At 40.8% G+C, this 20,802-nt stretch overlaps 2 protein-coding genes across 6 annotated transcripts in view; one reads left to right on the top strand and one right to left on the bottom strand.

Moving 5' to 3' along the window:
* The window catches only part of rc3h2 (ring finger and CCCH-type domains 2), a 36,675-nt gene extending 32,531 nt beyond the window's left edge, over window positions 1–4,144 (bottom strand). For 2 of the 5 annotated variants that reach the window (XR_013207128.1, XM_077243116.1), the window contains exon 1: window positions 3,872–4,144. The gene's annotated coding sequence lies outside the window, so the exon portion shown is untranslated. Of the gene's footprint in view, window positions 1–898; window positions 2,303–3,871 lie in introns of those variants that run through there. The other 3 variants (XR_013207129.1, XM_077243117.1, XM_077243115.1) reach the window with 3 other exon arrangements.
* Window positions 1–20,802, top strand: part of anxa3b (annexin A3b) — a 275,725-nt gene that overhangs the window by 99,600 nt on the left and 155,323 nt on the right. The gene's annotated exons all lie outside the window — the stretch shown is intronic.

The following is a 20,802-nucleotide window of genomic DNA, read 5'->3' as shown; positions in this document are numbered from 1 at the left end:
TTTAACGTTTTTTAAACGTTGTGTAAATGTTTGGTCATAACGTTCTTAAAAGATTGTTTATGGAACATTCTTTTAACACTATTAATTTATAATATATGTTTAAGTGATGTAGAGAGGAAATATTCTTGGAATGATCTCCGAACTTCCTTATGATGTTATTAATATTTGCTGAATATTTCTGTATTATTAGCAGAAAACGGTGTGTCAACATTGTTCATGGGATATCTGTATGATGTTATTTTTTTTTGATGAATGTTCTTAAAAAGTGTATTCTCCCAAAATTTAGGTAGGATTTTGTTCTTAGAAAAAATTATATTACAATTTATGACCATTATTCCTCAGAAAGTAATTTAATTATTATAAGGATCAGCCAACGGGAAATGTTCTCAGAAATAGCTCAGAACTATGTTCAATAATGTTCTTCAAAAATTACAAGAGAACGTTCTCAAAACATTTTCAAAATGATAAAATAATCAAGAAGAAACGTTCTTGGATAATTAAAAAACTAGATGTTTAACCCTCTGGTAGTCTTCAAGTGTCAGTCAGAAATTACCCTTTTTATTATTTCAACGAAATGATTGTACTATATTTTAGTTCGATAATGTTTTTCATTTCATATTTATTTTTTTTAGGGAATTTTATGGTACTAAATTATATTTATGCAGTAGTTATAATCTTTTCACTTTTTTGAGAATGGACATGAAAGTTTGAGGTTGATATCTCAAAAAATTTACTTAAAGTAAGATTTTGTTTGTTAAAAATATTAAACCTTAAAATACAGATCTGTGTTCGCTGATCCAGAGAGAGAAGTTATCCACAGATGTAGCTACTGATAAAAGTTTATACTTTGGACATAAACACTGATGTCTCCAGAAGCGATCAAAATAAAGCAAATCACCTTTTTGACCCTTCAAATAACGATTGTATCGTTACATTATTACACCAGTAGATGGCGACAAGTGACTTTAAAAAAAAATATTTGTCATTGCAGTACCAAAAGTTTCCAATAGATGAAATTCGTCTCCCATTAGTTTCCATGTGTGACTTTTTTTCCCCCCTGGACCATTTAACCTTTTCGAATCATGTCCATGATTTTGTGTATGTGTGTGTTCACACAGCAAGTGCCAAACACTTTGCCATGTTTCGTAGCCTACCATTCCGATGAATTAAGAAATTCTAAAAAAAAAATGTAAAAAAATTTGAACGTTTTTCAGTTATGAAAACTATTTCAGAATCTTTTTTAAAGGGTATGTTAGTTAAACGTTCTTATAGAGTATATTTTTGCTGGCTGGGACAGAGCTTCAGCTGTTCTAGCACCTGCTCTTCTAGCACCTGCTGCATGGACGAACCCCTTTCTGTTCCTCCAGGAAAAGCGTCGGGGACACTCCACACCCTGTCAGGAGTCAGGACTATGTCATGCAAAATTATGCAAGGGTCCCCACTGCTGTTGAGAATCAATCATTTGTCAGGGAGAGACTCGTGCATGTGGCCATGTGGGCACTCTTCTCTTTCACTACATTTTATTCTTAACACTCTTAAAAGTACAAGCAAAACAACAGCAATAGATAATCTAAGACATGACATTTTTTTAATAATAAACTGTAAGGTAAAAGGAAATCGTCGCAAATATTAATAAAAACGTAGTTATGTGAAGTGAATCATTAAACACATATCCTAATAGAAAAAATGCATTGTATGGCCTAAACATTATACATTTCAGATGCATAAATACGATGAATAAAGTAACACTTTAAGATAGTAAATTGTACATAAATAGGCTACATTAAAAAAATTAATTCAATTACGCACCATGTAAGGGACCGCGCGCGTGAAACATCCACAGCTTAGCTTGAATCTGCTCGCGCGAGTCATGTTTCCACGCTGCTGCTGAATTTAACGTCTCTAGGTTCACGCGTGGGACAAAACGTGTCCGTGGGGTCTGAATATAGTTGCGTTGGAGGGTTTAGGGGCGTGATTCAGTGATCCATGGTCACGGGGAGCATCTGCGCGAGGGAATTCTGTTATTTAGCTATACGCGCCCACACAGACACCAGAATCACTAGAGGGAACATCGTCAACACAATTTGCATTGTGCGCGTGTTACACACGTTACCTTTATAATTACAATATAATTACATATCAATAATTTGGCGACTCGATTCTTATATGTAATGAGGACAATATGACGCAGCAGTGACGTTAAAATAGCCTACTACATTTTAAAATAACACAGGCTAAAATGGGTTTGTTTGAACTGAGCACGTGTGGAACATGTTGCAAAAGCCAAAAAGCCATAAACAGGAAATAACTTCACTGTCTTGTGATCATGTGACGCGCGGGGGGTGAAGACAATATAAAATCTGACCTCAAACAGGAAAACACTTGAAAGTAATTTACTACTGTACTGTAAAACACAATTTTATTCATACCTGCTACATTCTTGGGCTAAACGTTAGGGGGGAGTAAAACTGCGCACTGCTGAACTCCTAAATTGTCAGCTATAAATAATATGCAAAGTTATAAATATTTAGAGTTATTCCAACCCTCTGAATTAACCCACATCTCAACCAACATCACCGTAATAGATCACAACTCAGCCCAGGATAAACCATAAAATGACCACTTCCATCAAGCCAATTTGCACCTGGTGTACTAGTCCCTTGATGGATGGTCCCTTGTGCTTCGTGGAGAGCACTTGCTCCAATATATCGACAGGCTCAGAACCTGAACCCCAGGAATGCTGAGGGGTAATTTGTGCAAATGTGCGCACCAGTATATCTTTAGGTCACGGGGACCTCAGAGTTGGAACATCCTATGATATCCTTGTAAATTACAATTAAGTTAAGATTAATCAACTTCTCAGTGAGTTCTCCATAACTGTTATTGTCCTATAACTCGCTTGCTATTACTGTTGTCATTACCAGTCGTCTCATGCCTCCAGCTGAAATATAGCATATTTATTTTAATTTTTATTTCATATTGACTTCATATTCATATTGGCTAGGCCTCCAAATGACCAACACTGTAAACATTTTATATTATACGTTTATAATTATATCAACTAGTTTTATTCAAGTGAATAAATAAGTATTGTTTAATATTAGGCTACTTTCTAAGAATTGAATAATGTAGAACACTTATCTTAAGGTCATAAGAGTGCATTTGCAGCTCTTACAGTGAATAATGAAACTGAAACTCCGTTTAGACTTTTGTCTGCTGTCTGAAATGTGTTTCTGATAGGCTACTGTATTTTTTAAACGTGGAGAAAATGCGAGCATCGTTATTAGTTTCAATGAAAAATGAATATTATCTAATACTTCGGGTGGATCGAGGGAATGAAACGTGGAATAATTAATTGTTCTGCAAGACGCGGAAGTTTTTTTGAGCGCGAATTGTGCCTGATGGTGTTGTAGCCTACAACTTTTCTGACATCTTTGCACCTATAAACTTATACAGTGCAGATAAACTCTATATGATACAGGTGGATCATCTGGTTCACAAAACCATCATGAAAATAAATTATCTTTAATTAATATTCTTGACCAAGCATTCTATTAGACGTTGAAATAAACGAATGAAATTATATCTAATATTATATGCAATGCGCATCACTCCAAACGAAAAGACATTCGCGAAACTTCTTGAGCAAATAACTAGATGTGCAACACACTTAAAACCAGGCAATATCGGCATGTTGTTGCTCATGCATCACTGACTATTTGCTTTCATAGAAAAAAAGTTTGAAAACATTTTTTATTATAGGGATGATGTTGCATAAGCATTTCGCGCGCATCTCGAAAGCAGCGCGCGCCACACCAGCAGCGATCCTCAATGATATTTCCCAATACAATGTAGCGCAACTTGCACTTACCGTTGGCGATACAGAGTATCATCATAACCGTCCATAGTTTATGTGCACTTCGCCATCAACCCCAAATTCTTCATCGCGTTAAATTATTCACAGCTGAGCCGAACTAGTTTTCCCGATTTTTTTTTTTTGGCGTCCTTTTATTCCGTCCAGACATCACATAAAAAAACATATTTAATTTCCAGAGATTTGGGAGCGCATTCCCTGACAGCGCGACATGTTCGGCATGAGCAGGTACACTCCCATGACCGTAAGCGAATATACCAAAACTACTATGACGAAGTGTTCCTTTTTAATATTAAAAAGCCAGGCCAGTGCCATTGGAACACAACAACATGACGTCTGCGTTATCTAATCAATATTCATGAGCCAATATTCATGGTCATTTTTCTTACTCAACTATTGAACCATATTACCAATTTTACTGAAACTTGTAGGTCGTGAGGCTGCAATCTGTATTGTTGAACCTTGTTGAATATGACAAGGTGTAGTTCAAGATATCAGTCGTATTATTTAAAATAAATAAATAAATAAATAAATAAATAAATATGTATCCACGTTGTTTGTTTGTTTAGCATTTGTTAAAATGCCCCCCCAATATAAATAATAAGATAATGTTAATGGAACATTATCAAGCAACCTTCTTATTTCCTAATTAATATTCATTAGCTAAGCATTCACCATAGTAGGATTCAAAATTTCAAGGATCCGTCAAGCAGTGAGATTCAGAATCGATATCCCTCCGCCACAGATGCTCTCATACTGGATGGATTGAGCTGTGGATGTGCTCGTTTAAACGTAAAATGACTCGGTTAGATCCTGAAACAGTGCTGCTTTTCAACAGAATATGCCACTGGATGTTGTTGTTGATTATTGTTGTGCACGGTACTATTTTAATGAAGGGGGCAAGGATAAAGATGTAAAGGGGCAAAGCCGGCACAAGCCGCTTTTCGAGGCGTAGGCTGCATGTATTTTAAAGAGACAGAAATGCTTTGGTCGAACGTCAAGAGATCATGTTAATCTTTTTGTACAGGCACCTTATATGTCTCTTGGTGAAATAATGTAATGAGTATTGGATATTATTAAACTCGAAAATATTCTTGAAATGGTTAATATGCCTCAATTAGACAAAGAGCATCCTAATGGGAATATACTGTGTTCTTCCTCGACTTTTGCCAATGAAAGAATCCTTTGACTCTTTTGCACACCGATGTTTTTCATGCACACTTTCTGTTCCTGCTTCACTGCTGATTTGAGATCACTAGATTGAGTTAAATGTATTGATGGTCTATACAGTAGTTGTGTGCTCACATAGACCCCATTTATACAAAGCAACATGGCATAAACAATAGTGCACAATACTGGGGAGATGTGTGATGCAAATGTAGGTTATAAATAATTTATGTTGTATTTTATAAAACCCTGACAAAAGTAATATAGTCTTTTCTTATGCAAACGACCTAGCGGAAGGGTGTCTCATGAACCCACATGAATTTGGCATTACTGTTCTAGTTTAGGATATTCATATTTTGTGAAAAGAAAAACACAGTTCGTTCTTCACGACAGTCACCATGTTAACACATTTACCCCCATTCACTCACTTTTCATTTGTATTCCAGAAAAGCCCAAGTGAGGGAGACATTATTGATAAGGACGTTGGCGACACCGTCTGGACAGAAAAATACACTACGGTAATATTGATTAATTACCGCATTTAAAGGGATAGTTCACTCAAAAATGAAAATGTTGCCATTACTTAATGTATGAGTTTCTTTTGTTAAACACAAAAGAAGATATTATAGAAGACATGTCTCTGAAAAACTTCACTGAATTTGTACTTAAAAATATTTTACAAAATGTACACTGTGTTTATAATTTTAGCAATATTGTGTGTATTTGTGTAACTTTCTTGTGAAAATTTTTTTCAAAAAGTAATTGACAACATATTTTACAAAAACAGACTATAATGTTATGCCCCTTAGTCCCTTAACACTAAAAATTCTAATTTAGACTCCACCCATATGTGACATCATTTACCAGAAATTACATTATTCAGGTCTCTTTAACAGTGGTGCAGATAAGTAGATTCATACTTTTTATTTATATATTTGAGGGAACTGCAAAGCTTAAGAACTCAACCCCATCACATACAATTAAGATGGAACATTATTATTTTTCAAATTTATATTTTAATCCATAAGTACTGTATGTACAATGTACATATTTAATTGCTGTCATATGTGGTCTACTTTCCTACACTACATGAGGAGCAGTGGCCATTTTGAGCAAAAAAACTCAGACCTGTCACTATATTGATTTTTCTTATTTTTTCGGGGTTGAAAACTTGTGACAGCGAGTTTTTCATCCAATTTTATTACAAAAAATATAAAATAGTCATAGTTTTAGTAAATATATGCTTACCAAAATCATGACAACTGGAATCCACGTGTACCAGATGTGGGCCAGATCTAGGCCGACACTATGAAAAGAAACACAGAAAGAAGGGCACAATATGATAGAGAGACAAAATTAAAAATATAAAATTGAAGGCAATGTCTCTCTTCAAACCTTTCTTCAACACTGTCACACTATCCTTGTCACATTCATTTTTTTGGAAAAAAATTGAGAAGACGATTAAAAATGAAGGCATTTCTTGCTGATTACCACCTGACATGTTAATGACTAACACAATCAAATTGTTCTTTTTAAACTTCTACACTGAAAAATTTTTTTTTTAAAGAAAAATAAAGAGCACAGACATGCACAATTCGTCAATTTTTAACTTCAGTCCCATAAAATGTGAAAATTATCATAAATGTCACATTTGTAATTATTAAATTGTAATGAGGGACACATGAGCATTAGGTAGATGTTTGTTTTGGGACACAAGTTTTGTGCAAAATCGTTTTTAAACCAATTCCATTTCGTCCGTTACAGGGTTGAGAACAAAAGTTTTAAAATTTGTTTTAAAATCTAAAATAAAAATAATAAAGGTCTTTAATGCCTTAGGTGGGAAAATAATATCTGTTTGGAGGTTTGATGTGTGCTTAATGATGTGGGGTATTTAGAAAATTAATTTATGTTGTTTAAAAGAGTTAAAATATCATCAAATCCCAGGAATTACCCAAATAATATTTTAGAAAAGTTTGAGAGATGTTTTATTTAAACACAAGAGGGCGCTCTACGACTATGGTGACCTTACTTTATGGTGAAGAATAATTTATGTAGTAAGTATACTAATATCAATGTACTAGAAGAATACTTATAATTGTAAATGTACTTCTTCAATACTTGGGACTAAATTTGCCTACTTTTTAGTAGCCTATATAAAAATATACTTTTAAGTATGCTTTAAGTAGTAAACTTTGAGTACACTAGTTTACAACTAGGTTTTTTTTTTTTTTACAGCAATGGGACATCCAGTCATATTCTATTTTTATATATTACTTTATATATTTTACTTTATCTTTAACCTTCATCCTATAACCTTCAGATTCAAAAACGTAAGAAATCATCTCAGGTGCTCCTCATTTGGGTGTAGCACTTGTTATCTTCTCGGTCAGAAGTGACCGGACACCTAAAAATGAAACTTCCTCCACCCCAGTAAAAAAAAAATGTAATTTATTTTTGTTCAATAATATTTTTGTATTTTGAGAGGATTTGATAGTACTTATTAATATTTATGCAATAATTAGGCCTATGGTTAATTTTTGTCATTGAAAATAAAAAATAAAAAATATTATTATTATTATTTATTTCTTTTTTTTAATGAATGCAGGATTTCAGATTAATATAGAGACTGGGCCTTTTAAATCAAATTTTTGAAGTCAGATAAGCGCCATCTGTTGATAGAAAATAAAATAAAATATGTCATTTCAGGGTGTTACCACTAGATGCCTGTATAGATCTCTATGGAGAGGCTTGTGAATTCTCTAGGCTAGTTGTTTTTGGACAAAACTACTTACTTTTAAGATGTGGATTAAAATTTACTTTTTAGAAATTATCAAATACTACTTTTTGTCAAGGTTTATATCAAAAAAAAATTTGACGTGAAGTGTACACGTTTTTGCATTATTAATAGGTACAGTCAAACCTGAATACAGAGAAAGTTCTAATTATTATTATTATTATAATTTCAGTTTAATCCATCTGGATCTAATCTAATTTCAACCTCTTATTTCAGTCTTCTGACTCAATTATGTTGCATTGTAATAGCCCTACCAGTTCATTTGTGTTTATAATTGTGTGTGTGTGTGTGTGTGTGTGAGTGGGTGGGTCTATTTTTCACCATTGATGTTTTAGAGTTTCACTCCTTCATTGCTGAGCTATTTATTTTTCTGCATCGTGGCCGATTTGTAGAGAATTTTTGTGTTTTTGTCGATTTCCCCTCTCATTTCCTATGGTCGGTCATTTTTGACCGGACAGCAAAAGTGTGACTATTTTTTTTACGACCACTTAGCCTGCTCGAATCATGCCCTTGATTTTTTTGTGTGTTCACATTCCAAATACCATAAAAGGAAAAAAAAATTCCGATGAAGCTGTGATTTTTAAAAATTCAAAACAGAAAATCCTCCGGTCAGAAGTGACCGAAGTCACCTATTCCATTTTATGATAAAATCCACATTTTGCATTATCATTAAAGTTGATTTACCTATTTGACTAAAAATTGTTTTAATGTTCACAATTAATCTGAACATTCTGAGCTCAGATATAAAAGCATAGTTACGTATGTAACCCTCGTTCCCTGAGTAGGAAACGGAGACGTTACGTCGGATGACGACGAATGGGGTTTCGCTTAGAAAGCCTATCAACTTCGAGTATTACAAAACGAGCCAATGGCAAAGAAATACCATGTGTCTGCGGAATTTGCATTGCGTAACTCCGCCCCACCTCGTGGGTATAAAAGGAGGAAGCAGGCAACATGCAGATATGTTTCTTCGCTGAGGAGCCAAGACTGAGCTCAGGCGATCCCCGCGGTACAGCGGAAAGTGGCAGCCAGATGTAACGTCTCCGTTCCCTACTCAGGGAACGAGGGTTACATACGTAACCATAGATGTTCCCTTTCGTTGTCACTCCGAGTTACGTCGGATGACGATGAATGGGGTTACCAGTCTAATCACGCCACCTACTCAGCTGTCTTCCAGTGCACTGCGTAAATCTAGATCTCTGTCATAGACTGGACGAAGGACTCCATTTATCACAGGAATACCAAGGTACACTGGGAAGCATATCCCAAGCTTAGGGGAAGTAGGCAATTAATGCCAACCCAGAGGGGGGGGGGGGGGGCGGGATTGGGGGGGACTTAGAGAATACACATATGACCCGAAGGAAGCATATGGAAACACTGGGGTGTCCAGCCGCAGGTGGAATATTTCGACCCCAGGGGTGGTAAGGTGGCTTGCCAAGGGAAAGACACATGCTCAGAGAGGCGTACAGTGGAAATACACATGTGGGGGTCGCTCAGATGAGGGACCATGCACACAGGAGGCACCTAGCCTACGTGCAGGCAATAGACACTGGCGCCGACGTCAGGAGTGCTGGAGGAGCTCAGGGCTTTAGGGGAAGCTCACCTGAGGAGAATATCGCACGTATCCAGTCCGTGGAGTGGAATGGCGAGCAAGCGAAGACACCTGAACAGGTCCGGTACTAGCTGGTTGAAGCGAGTACATGAGAGGACACAGGCTCCACTTGGAGATTATAGAATCAGGCGAATGTGTTAGGTGTCGCCCAGCCTGCAGCTCTGCAAATGTCTGTTAGCGAGGCGCCATGCGCTAGAGCCCAAGAGGACGCCACACTCCGGGTGGAGTGGGCAGTCACACCAAGGGGGCACGGTCGACCTTGCTGCTGGTATGCCAAAGCAATGGCGTCCACTATCCAGTGAGACAACCTTTGCTTGGAGAGAGCCTTTCCCTTCAGCTTCCCACCATAACAGAGAAAGAGCTGGTCTGAGGTCCTGAAACACTGCGTTCTGTCTACATAGGCGCGGAGAGCGCGTACTGGACAGAGCAGTGCCAAGGCTGGGTCTGCCTCCTCCAGGGGCAGCGCTTGCAGGTTCACCACCTGGTCCCGGAAGGGAGTGGTAGGAACCTTGGGCACGTATCCAGGCCGGGGTCTCAGGAACACGTGAGAGTAAGCCAGCCCAAATTCCAGGCACGCTTCGTCAACGGAGAATGCGTGCAGGTCCCCTACCCTCTTGATGGAGGCCAATGCAACCAGGAGCGCTGTCTTCATAGACAGGAATTTAAGCTCGACTGATTGCAGGGGCTCAAATGGAGCACTCTTCAGGGCAGTTAGAACCACTGAGAGTTACCGACTTACCTTCGATGAGGTCATGGTGTGCGGCAATGGCGGCAACATAGACCTTCAGGGTGGAGGGAGACAGCCTTCGCTCCAACCCTTGTTGAAGGAAGGAAAGCACAACGCTGATCGAGCATCTCCGGGGGTCTTCTCGGTGAGAAGAGCACCAGCTGACGAAGAGGTTCCACTTCAACGCATAGACGTGTCTAGTGGACGACGCTCTAGCGGAAGTGATGGTAGCCACCACCGCTGGTGGTAGGGTACTCAAACCTGCCCCGTCCCATCCAGGAGCCACACGTGGAGGTTCCAAGATCGAGACGAGGGTGCCATAGGGTGCCCCGTCCCTGAGAAAGAAGGTTCTTCCTCAGAGGGATCGGCCAGGGAGGTGCTGTCGCGAGGAGAACTAGTACAGGGAACCAGGTCCGGTTGGGCCAGTAAGGGGCAACCAGAATGACCTGCTCCTCGTCCTCCCTGACCTTGTGCAAGGTCTGCGCAAGAAGGCTCACTGGGGGAAACGTATACTTGCGGCCCTGCGGCCAGCTTTGCGCCAGAGCATCCGTGCTGAGCGTGCCCTCGGTCAGAGAATAACACTGGGCGCAATGGGTCGAGTCGTGAGAGGCAAACAGATCTATCTGTGCGTCCCCGAACTGGTCCCAAATCAGCTGAACCGACTGGGGATGGAGTCGCCATTCTCCAGGGAGTGGCTGAAGCCGCGAGAGCTCGTCGGCTGCACAGTTCAGCGCTCCGGGAATGAAAATGGCTCGAAGCGACCTCAGATGCTTCTGACTCCATAGGAGGAGGTGGCGAGCGAGTTGTGACATACGGCGGGAGCGTAGACCACCTTGACGTTTGATGTACGCTACAGTGGCGGTATTGTCTGAACGGACTAGTACGAGTTGACCCCTGAGCAACGCCCGGAAGCGGTGCAGGGCAAGGCATACTGCCAACAACTCGAGGCAATTGACATGCCATAGCCGCTGGGGTCCTGTCCAGGAGCCCGTAGCAGCATGTCCATTGCACATGGTGCCCCAGCCCGTGGTGGAGGCATCTGTTGAGACAACAGAAGCTCGTTCCAGGGGGACACCCGCCCTGAGAAAACTGAGGTTCGACCACGGGGTGAAGAACTGGTGGCAGGTCGGAGTAACTGGTACTCGGAGCGTGCCGTGTTGCCACGCCCACCTCTGGACTCGGCCGCGAAGCCAAAGCTGAAGCAGTCTCATATGAAGCAATCCGAGCAGCGTGACCTCGGCCGCAGATGCCATATGCCCCAGAAGCCTCTGAAAGAGTTTCAGTGGAACCGCACTCTTGCCCTCGAACTGTCTCAGGCAAGTCAGCAGTGACTGCGCGCGCTCGCTCGTAAGCTGCGCGGACATGGCGACCGAGTTGAAGTCCATACCGAGAAAAGAGATCCTCTGCACGGGGCAAAGTTTGCTCTTCTCCCAGTTGACCCGAAGGCCCAGACGAGCTAGGTGCCGAAGCACTAGGTCCATGTGTTCGCAAACCTGATCTCGAGAGTGAGCTAGGATCAGCCAGTCGTCGATATAACTCAGGATGCGAACCCCGTGTTCCCGAAGGGGAACAAGGGCAGCCTCGACGACCTTCGTGAAGATGCGAGGAGACAGGACTAGCCCGAAAGGGAGAACCGCGTACTGGTATGCCTGCCCCTAGAAAGCAAACCGTAGGAACGGTCTGTGTTGAGGAAAAATGGAGACATGAATGTTGTGCCCTTCAGGTCGATCGCTGCAAGCCAATCCTGGGACCGTACGCATTCGAAAACGTGTTTGGTAGTGAGCACCTTGAACGGCATCCTGTGAAGGGAGCGGTTCAGCACGTGCAAGTCCAGGATAGGCCGTAACCCACCAGTTTTCCTGGGGACAATGAAGTAGGGGCTGTAGAAGCCGGACCTCATCTCGGCTGGAGGGACAGTCTCGATTGCACCCTTCGCCAGCAGGGTGGCAATCTCTGCTCTCATGATGGGGGCATAGCCCCCGACCAAAGTGGAGCGGACTCCCCAAGCGGGGAGGAGACCGTGCGAACTGAATCACATAGCCGAGCCTGATGGTTCGCGCGACCCAGGGCGACAGACGGGGAAGCTCTAACCAGGCCCTCAGGAACTGAACCAGCGGGATCATGCGAACCACAGGCGTCCCCACGGAGGGGCAGCGAAGCGGAGTAACTGGCCCAGACGTGGACGGCATAGCGGGCCGATGTGGCGGCACAGTTAGCAACCGCGCCCTCGCAGAGGGGGCCTGGGGAGGACCAGGCTGGTCGTTCTGCGGGGGCCTACTGTGCAAGGGGTCTGGCGACAGAGGGGGACAGTGGCGAAGCGGTCCGTGGACGGCACGCCGTGTCAACCACCTCTGGGACAGAGGGGGACGAGGAGAGCACGGGTTGTGGGCGGCGCTCTGTGTTGTCCGAGAACTCTGTGTGCTCAGAGACGGGAGAGTCAGTTCTTTGGAGAATAAGGATTCTACCCCGGCCCTCCACCGGGGAAAGGAGTGGTCCTGCTACCAACTCCTGGAAAGAACTGAGTCCCATCTCTGAGGAGCCCATCCCAAGAGCGCCGCTTAACCCGGCGTGTAGCGGGGGGCGGGGCTGGAGAGGACTGGAGCGTCCGACCGCGGCCTCCAGAGCCCAGGTGAACGGACGGGGTGGGAGCCGCGGGGGGGGGCACCCTCGGCGGTGGGCAGACCGAGGGATCTGAGTGGACGGGGGGCCGTCGGGACAGAGTCAACCTCAGTCAGCTCCATCCCCCAGGAGCCCGTCTCAAGAGCGCCGCTTAACCCGGAGTGTAGCGGGGGACAGGGCTGGAGAGGGCTGTGGCTGTGGGTGGGAGCCGCAGGAGGGCGCCTTTCGGCGGTGGGCAGACAGAGGGATCTGAGCGGACGGCGGAGCCGTCGGGACAGAATTAACGTCAGTCTGCTCATGGGCGGCTGAGAGCTGTTGGGCAAGCCCTCAACCGCACCGCCGAACAGGCCGACCTGGGATATGGGAATGTCGGACAGACGGGTCCGCGCGACATCCAGCACATCAGACAGGTTCAGCCACAGAATAGTGAGCATCACCTGACCCAGGGAGCGTACGGCCACTTTCGTCGCTCGGAGAGCAAGGTCAGTGGCGGCGCGCAGCTCAGTGAAGAGCCCTGGGTCAGTCCGGCCCTCGTGCAAGTCCATGAGCATCTGGGTCTGGTGGACCAGCAGAATGACCATGGCATGCAGTGAGGCGGCTGCCAGTCCCGTGGCGCTATAGGATCTCGCCACAAGCGTAGACGAAAAACTACAGGCCACGGGCGGGTGCTTAGGATTGCGCCGAGAAGAAGCACTCTGATAACACATAGCATCGCAACAGATCGTTCAGCCGGGGGCACCCCAGTGTACCCATGGGCAGCGGCCCCATCGAGGGGAGGAAAGGCGGATGAGATCAGCGAGCGGTCCCGAGAAGACAAGGGGGTCTTCTAGGACTTCGAGATCTCATCATGCACGTCCGGGAAGAAAGGTATTGGGGTTTGCCGTGGACGGGGGTCGGCGGCATTACTCAAAAAACAATCTTCCCGGGAAAGCATGGCCGTCATCTCCGGATCAGACTCAGGCACAGCCGTATGCACCAGAAGGTGCCAGCTGTGACGAGTCCTCACTTCTAAGAAAATCAAACGGACCTTGTGAAGCTGCTACAAACATAGTATCATCCTCTGTAGCTTCAAATGAAACACACGGGCCACCAGAGGGTAGACCCGTGGGAATCACCTGTTCACTAGCGGGCACCGTCATTGAAGAGGGGGGCTGGGGTTGCGGGCACATAGTCGGCGCCTTGTTCCAGACCGTAAACCTCAGGTCACCCTGGCCACCAGCCGAAGATCGGTGGGTGGATGAGGGGACTCTCACTCATGTGAGTTCACCGAGTCTCGACCTTAATGACGCGATGGTCATGTTCCCACGGAGAAAACATGAGTCATCCACGAGCGCTGCTCTAGCATGATCAAGCCCAAACATACTAGACACCGCTCGTGCCCATCAGAGTCCGATACCAAGCTGCCGCACCATTCTTTTTTTTTTAAATGCACGGGCGAGCCGTCTTTAAAAAGGCGTGCCGCGTGCGAGCTCTTTGTGTGAGAGAAATTTCAAGTGTTGAAGCACACGGGGAGACACGCACTGTCTGACAAACCACTGCAGAGAGAAGCAGGAAGCACGCGCTCACCGGAGATCGCCGTCAAATCTCTCTAATCCCTTGCATGTATTTGATGGATTGCTATAGATCTTTCTCTTTTAAACTCCATGATGAAGAGACTCTAGTTGCTATTACTGGTCCTTTGTGTGATTATGCGAGGGCCCCTGGTTTTCTTGATTTCCATTAAGCCCTTCAGGACAGGTTTTTCAGGTGGGAAAGCAGCTGAAAATATTTAGGAACCCTTACAGTACGCAGAGAAATCAGAGTTATGAATACTCACTGCCACTTTTATTTTATTAAATGTAAGAAGAACAACAGCTGTTCAGTTATGATGTGTTTTTGGAAAAGTTTATTCGCTGTTGGTTCCAGTAGGATTGTGCTTCAGCGGTTTTGGGTTAAAATAAGGTTTACTTGTAGGTTTTGTTCACAAAATAAAGGATACCTCTGACTTAAAGGTATAGTTCACCCCAAAATTTTAATTCTGTCATCATTAAGCCTCACCTTCAAGTTGTTTCAAACCTGTATGAATTTATTTCTTCTGCTGAACACAAAAGAAGATATTTTGAAGAATGAAGGTCAGTTAATGAGCCCCATTGGCTTCCATAGTATTTTTATTCCTCCATACTATGGAAGTCAATGGAGTATCTTATATATTTTGTGTTCAGCCGAAGAAAGAAATTCATGGTGCTCAATGTTTACACTTTTGGGGAAGATATACCCATGAATGTCATACAAAATAGTAGTCATTGAACAAAAAAACTGGATTAAGAACATGTTTTTTTTTTTAAATAAAATAAAAAAACTTACACACTTAGGCCTAACTGTGTTATAAAAAACATGTTGGTAATAAGTTTCTATACATTAATCAAGCATGTAAACTCACATGTGTGTGGTACTTCAATTGAATTTTGGCAGTATGTGAATATCCTCAAATAGCTGATGTCGCTATGTTGCTGTGGTTGATAAAAAGGCTAGGCCTAATGCTCATTTTTACTCAAAAATCTAAATCTACTAGCCTATAAGAAAAACCCATGAGAAATTTCAGAGGGAACCTGGCTAGAAAATCAAAAACTGTCTAGTAGGTATTTGCTAAGAAACGCATTTTGCTACTGTTAAAAGTATGGCTGAATTCGGAACAGCATACTAGCATGCTACTCTTACTATTTTCACCATATATTTGTAGTACTATGAATATGTATAGTATGAATGAAACCCAGACATATACAGTTTTGGTCAGAATTATTGGCACCCCTGGTAAATATGATCAAAGATGGCTGTAAAAATAAATCTGCATTGTTTTATCCTTTTGATCTTTCGTTAAAAAAATTAGCAAAACTCCAACCTTTTATTGAAGTAAATGAATTGAAAGTGGGGGGGGGGGGGAAATCACATTATGAAATATATGTTTTTCTCCAAAACACGTTGGCCACAATATTGCCACCCTTTTATTAATTATTGCCTTTTTGCAACCTCCTTTTGCCAAGATAACAGCTCTGAGTTTTTTCCTATAATGCCTAATGAGTTTGGATCAGAGACCATTCCTTTATGCAGAATCTCTCCAGATCCTTCAGATTCACAAGTTCATGTTGGTGCTTCTTCTCTTCAGTTCAGCCCACTCATCTTCTATAGGGTTCAGTTTAGGGGACTGGGACTGTCATGGCTGAAGCTTCCATGCTCAGTGACACATTTTTGTGTTGAGTTTGATGTATGTTTTGGATTGTTGTCCTGACAGAAGATCCAACCACGGCCCATTATAAATTTTCTAGCAGACGCCATAAGGTTTTGATTTTTTATCTGTTGGTATTTGCTAGAATCCATGAAACCATGTATCTAAACAAGATGTCCAGGACCTCCAGCAAAAAATAGGCCCACAACATTAAAGATTCAGCAGTATATTTAACCATATCATGGGGTACTTTTTATCCCTTTTTGCACCTAACACATCTGGTGGGTTTGCTGCCAAAAAACTCTTTTTTTAGTTTCATCTGACCATAGAATCCAGTCCCTTTTGAAGTTCCAGTCGTGTCTGACAACTGAATATACTTGAGTTTGTTTTTGGAGGAGTGGGGAGGATTTTTCTTGAAACCCTCCCAATCAACATGTGATGATATAGGGGTTGTTTGGTATATTTATTTAGGCTTTATGACCCCCGAGACTCAAGTAATCTCTGCAATTGTCCATCTGTGATCCTTGGAGAGTCTTTGGTCACTCAGACTTCCCTCCGCACCTGTGCATTAAGACCATATAGACACCTGTCCTCTTTCTGGCAGATTCATAACATCTTTAGTTGATTGGAACTTCTTAATTATTGCCCTGATGGTGGAAATGGGGATTTTCAATTCTTTAATTTTTTTCTTACAGCCACTTTCGATTTTGTGAAGCTCAACAATCTTTTGCCTCACATCTGAACTATATTCTTTGGTTTTACACATTGTGATGGAGGATTAAGGGAATTTGGCCTTTGAGTTTCCTCATATTTATACTCCTGTGAAACAAGAAGTCAAAGCTAGACAATTTCATGTTTAGTCACCCTGGTGTGATAAAAAATAATGTGAAAATAATACTTCTGAGATATTTTACTCAAATTCAAGGGGTGCCAATAATTGTGGCCAACGTGTTTTGTAGAAAAACATTTATTTAATAATGTGATTTTCCCCCCACTTTCAAAAAAGATCAAAAGGATAAACAATGCAGATTTATTTTTACAGCCATCTTTGATCATATTTACCAGGGGTACCAATAATTCTGACCACAACTGTACATCCAGCATGCTTTCATTGTCACATGACCTACTGGTGTCATTCACAAATCCTCTACCCTTGGCCTCATGGGATAGTAAAGTGTTCACTGTTTTATTGTGAATGAAGACATACTGTACGCCTACTATATCTAAGTACGACAGTGTGTCTTTTGGACTGTGGCGTCTGATATTTCTGTCCATAAAAAGCTGTTAAACTGGGGTTAAACTGTTGGCATTCATCTGTCTTGTTTACAATGAGACACCTAAACATTGTTGTGGTTATCGCTAAACACTTTTAAGAGTGGCTGGATTCACTTCATAAAATGTGGTTGTCATTCCCAAACCTTTGCAGTGTGTAGGCCTACTTCACCTATGCTTTGAAAAGCTGAGGTAACTTTTGGAACAGAGTTAGAGAGTGGACCTACAATTTTCAGAAAAACATGAAATAATGGTTTATCCTGCACATCTGTCTAGACTGTGCTTATGTAAGACTGTTATCATAGCGTAAGCCTGTGCTAATCTTAGTGGCGGAGCTAACAACTACAGTGGTTTTTAAAGGCTTAAAACTCTTTAGCAACAGTCATTTGTGGGGTTTTTGTATTATAGTCCTTATTCTACGTGTTGTTTTGACAGGGCAATATGGATAGATGTTGGGTATTTCCCTCATAAAGTTCAGCACTTTCTTTTAGCAAACCGTAATAGTCTTGACAAACACTGTTATTGTCTCATTTCAGGGCCACAGGAGAGTAAATTATTACAGTACCTGTTGCATCTCATGCTTGCTTGTGTCACGGTGAGTGATTTTATTTAACGCATATTAATTATGCTTGCTTCACTGGTTAGAGTGCGTCATTTAGCTTTCATATGAAGTTTGCAGCTGTGCTCACATGCTAGCTAAATGTCTCCCTCACTCTTGCATATCATATTAAAAAAAGAGTCATAGCACATATTGGCAGAAGTTAATACAAGCACATTATACTAAACAAGATGACTTAAGAAAAATGATTTCAATTCATAAGCTTTTGATTTGATTCTGATCTTGATTCAATGTGATTCAATTTTTTCTCAAGGAAAAATCTCTCACCTAATAATGCTGTAAACATACAGGGAGGCATGTCAGCTGTTATTATTATTAAAGGTTAAAATTAACAACTCAATTTAAAGGACAATACTGGCGCAAAATGAACTTAGGTTAATAACATTACAGAGTCGACCGTTCTCTGGGATGTGTTTTCATGATAATCGAATGTATCCAGTCGAACCACGAACGCCGAAGCATTGAGAACTTTGTAAGTGTACAGACAGTTTAATAAGAAGATACTTTATAAAGACAGTACACTTCATATATAGGCAGGAGCCATCTTTGAAAAACAGTCTCTACCAATCGAACCACGAACGGCGTGCTACGTCCTGGTCGAAAGTCACAGTTCAGCTCACGTAGCACGCCGTTTGTGGTTCGATTGGTCGAGACTGTACCTGAGTTACCTGTAACTCAGGTACAGCAGCCAAACCAAATCTAAAGTGAATGATTTAAAACAAACACCGATCACCAAAATGGTGACTTAAAAATTCTGTTTTTCTCCTTCAGTGATTCTGCTTGTTAACATCAGGTGTCTTCAATAATTCTCAATCATCACTCAATTATTCAATTAATTGTCTCATTAACTTTAACACTGCTTCAGTGTTCATTTAACACTCTGCTCAGAGTTTATATAATTCACACTCTGTGTTTATTTAACACTGGGGATTTTGCTGTAATTGAATAGGGGTGGAATTACACTATTAGTTATACTAACGTAACTAAATAAAATTAAGTTAAACTTAATGCATTTGTTTAAATCTAGATCAAATCAATTGATTGCAACCACTAATAAAAAAAATTATTAATTTCAACAAATAATTTTTATCAATGAACAGTGGTGAATGAATCTTCATTAAAATTGACTCTCATTATTTTCAGACTCACAAAAAATTCACCCAATGAATTTTTAGTGTTTGACGCTGAATATTAATTTATACATTTTCTGACAAAGATTGCAAACTAGAATTGAGGCAATATCTAAGACAACGCTCTTACATATTGACAAACTTTCAAAAGTCTGTGGCCAAGTTTTTTTTTTCAAATAAATTAATAATTTTATCCAGCAAGGTAAATTGTAATTGTAAAGTAAATTGATTCTATAGATTTCTATTTACTGCTCTTTTGAATTTTTTATTCATTTTCTATTCTATTCTATTTTTCTAATTCAATTATTTGAAACTTTTGAATGGGAGTGTATAAAATCATTGATACATATATTCCCCCAAATTATATTACAGTGCCAGAAAGGTTTTAAATAATGATGAATCTGTTCATAGCCTTTTCTTTGCTGTGACCATAAACGTACTCAAAACATATAATGTGCATTCATTGATGTGCTTGGCCCTGTAATTGCTGCTTGCAGCTGTATTATTAGGCATGTACCTGTTTATTATGTTTTCATGCTTAACATTTTGCGGAACTTAATCCAGAAATTCTGGCTTTGAGATGGAGACTTTGCGGCAGCTCGCATCAATAATGACTTATTGAATATTGTTAGAATACAGATACATCAGTCCAAGCAGGACAGTTTCAAGAGACAACATGAAAAATTCAGATTCAACAGTGCACCTACAAAAATCCCAGCATATAGGGAACTGACAAGCTGTGTGAAGCTATTGGAGATGGAGGAGTTAGACAGATATGTAAGTCAGCTTTTGAGGCATCATGGATGTCAGTTTGTATGTTTTAGGATCAGGGTGTGTAAGGGAAAGTACATTCACTTCATTCCTACAAATCCCCTCTTGAAGAATCATGTTTCAATGGATGTTTCTTCAAAAGAAACAAGACAGTCTTTTGATTGTGATTGCACTGATTATTTTTGACCATGTTTAGTATCCATAAAGACAGTGTCAGTGTGGGCAACAGCAAAATTGCTTTGAGTTGGAAGTGGTTAGTGAAATGCATTTTCTCTGACATTATTTTTCCCACTCATTTCCATTGCTGAACTGTTGGCTAACGTTCCCTGTGCTGTTTCCAAGAAAAGGTCTTTTAGAACGTTATTATGATGTAAAACATTAAGAATTTTTAAATTCACTTACAAAAAAATGAGTGGTGTTTTCCCATGCCAAATTCATTACCAAAATGCTATATGATGTTCTGAGTGTTTGCAAGGGTTTCTATGTGGTTTCTAAGGTGTTCAAAATGGTTTTGACCATTGCTGTGTGGTTGCTAGGTGATTGCTTACTGTCAAAATAACTGGAAAAAAATGAGAAAAAGCTAGCATTGCTATTAAAATAAAAACCAAAATTTTGTAAATAAAAATATATATATACACTGTATATATAAATATATAATCAATTAATTGTGATTAATCACATCTAACAAAAAGTTTGTGTGTGCATGTATACAATCTTTTGTTATGTGATTAATTGACAGCCCTAAAAAATTAGAAAAGTAAAAAAGTTAAAAAGCATGAATAAAATAATAAAAGTAAAAAAACAGGTTGTATATATATATATATATATATATATATATATATATATATATTTAACATGAATAACAATAATTGCAGTAATATAAATAACATTAATAAAGTAAAAAGTTAAATGGAACCTCGTGGACCTATAAGGCATTAAACAGAGCGTTCCAGTAGACTCCTAAATGGATTCAGGACAGGCTTCTTAGTGAACATCCTCTTGTTCTGCACTGTCA

Source organism: Siphateles boraxobius, unplaced genomic scaffold (assembly GCF_051911475.1).
Source record: "Siphateles boraxobius isolate OS27281-9 unplaced genomic scaffold, OSU_SipBor_1 25, whole genome shotgun sequence".
Taxonomy (NCBI): Eukaryota; Metazoa; Chordata; class Actinopteri; order Cypriniformes; family Leuciscidae; genus Siphateles; species Siphateles boraxobius.
Note: the sequence above shows the minus strand (reverse complement) of the source record. Positions and strands in the feature narration are given on the sequence as shown.